Here is a 1,987-nt window from a genome sequence, read left to right as displayed (position 1 = left end):
TAGTAGTAGTATCAATTATTGGGTGGGGGGAAGGGGGCTAGGAGGGGAAGGGAGAGAGGGGGGAGGGAGGGAGGGATATAAATCTCCAGTTCCCTCCGTCCTTGCATGGCTGGGCCCTGTTCATCTGTGGGCATTTGAATTGCACTTTCACGGTCTTTCTCGCCCTCATTCAGAAGATTCAGGGGACACTTCTGGATGTAATATCATGATGGCTGCCTAAGGAGAACCCCAAGTTCAGTTCAAACTTGTGTCAGTGATGGTGGCACTGGGAAAACTACATTTGTGAAACATCATTTGACAGGTGAATTTGTGTTGTAACTATGTAGGTATTGAGGTCCATCCTCTTATGTTCCATACCAACAATGGACTTACTAAGTTCAGCATATGGGATGGAACTGGCTGGGAGAAATTTGGTGCACTAAGAGATGGCAATTATATCCAAGCCCAACGAGCTATTATCATGTTTGCTGTACCACTGAGAGTTACTTACAAGAAGTAAGAGAGTTACTTACAACTGGCCTAGAGATTTAATATGAATATGTGAACACTTCCCTATTGTGCTGTGTGGCAATAAAGTGGGCATTAAGGACAGGAGAGTTAAGGTAAAATCTATTGTGTCCCACTGACAGAAGAATCTCCAGTACTATGACATTTCTGCCCAAAGGAACTACAACTACAAGCCCTCCCTTTGGCTTGCTAGAAAATTAATCGGAGACCCTAACTTGGAGTTTGTTATGTCTGTTCTGGCCCCACCAGAGGTAGTCAGGGACACAGCTTGGGCAGCGCCGTGTGAGCACAATTTAGAGGTTGCTCAGACAACTTCTCTGACAAAAGGTCACAGAGGATGACCTGTGAAAGGAAGAAGCTGGAGTCCAGGATCAGAAGTTTAGTTTTATTGGCAACTCTCCTGTGATGTCGGTGGTGTGGTGCGCTTGCCACTTTATTAGCTAGCTAAGCAGATCATGCGCTGAAACTTGGGAATGCTGAAGGAGATGAATGGGCTTTGGAATGAATGCGGAAGCTAAGAAAGCTTTCATTTTTTAGATCTGAAGATTTAGCTGTTTTGGAACAGAGTTGTTTCCTTCTTGAGTTTCAAATATAAGATGGCTATAGTCACATCCCAGAGTTCAGTGGTGAAATATTGTTTGTTACCACCATTCTCATTCCTTTTTGTTTAGTCAGAATAAAGTTGCATTTCAAATATCTAAAAAAACCTCAAATGATTGTGTTTATCTACTTCTGCTTTTAATTTTATCCATTTTTGCTTCGTGTACTTAAAGGGCTAGGATTGGGTAATGTATACTTAACATTGTAATATCTTCCTGATGAATGGCCTTTTCTATCACTGTGAAATGTCTGTAACAGTCTTTGTTTTGAAGCCTACTTTATCTCATATTAACATAGTCATTCCAGCAGTCTTATGATTTATGTTTTTATTTTACATTGTTTTCCATCTTTTTACTTTCACACTGGTAACTTTGTGTTTAAAGTATGCATCTCGTAGACAGCATCTATAGGGACCTTGCTTCTCTATCAGTTTGTGTTTTGATTAGAATGTGTGGTCCATTTATATTTGATGTCATTACAGATGTGTTAAACTTTGGTTTTGCTATTTTGCTATTTGTTTTCTACTTGTTCTGTCTTTTATTATTGTTCCTTTGTCCACTTTCCTTGTCTTCTGGGGGTTAATTGAATATCTTCACTGAATGTGGAAATCTGGTTTGAGAGGTGGTTTTTTTTTTTTTTTTTTTGGCACTTTAAAAGTATTTATCAGTTGGGGGTCCAGCCTCCTTTGTGGTGAGGAGTCGGTTGTCATTTATATTATCGTTTCCCTGTTTAAGTCATTTTTCTCTGACCGTTTTAAAATTCTTCTGTTTGTCTTTCGATTTGAGTAGTTGGACTGTGGCAACTTTGTATTTATTCTGCTTGAGCATCATTGAGTTTTTTAATCTGTAAATTTACCCTTGATTACATTTGAGAAATCATC

General features: G+C 39.4%; 1 pseudogene; it reads left to right on the top strand.

Moving 5' to 3' along the window:
- Window positions 1-208: 208 nt before the first annotated feature.
- Window positions 209-848, top strand: LOC119244201 (GTP-binding nuclear protein Ran-like; annotated as a pseudogene).
- Window positions 849-1,987: the final 1,139 nt, after the last annotated feature.

This window comes from Talpa occidentalis, unplaced genomic scaffold (genome assembly GCF_014898055.3).
Source record: "Talpa occidentalis isolate TD23 unplaced genomic scaffold, MPIMG_talOcc4v2.1 talOcc4.14, whole genome shotgun sequence".
NCBI classification, from domain to species: domain Eukaryota; kingdom Metazoa; phylum Chordata; class Mammalia; order Eulipotyphla; family Talpidae; genus Talpa; species Talpa occidentalis.
This window is presented reverse-complemented; position numbering and strand designations above follow the sequence as displayed.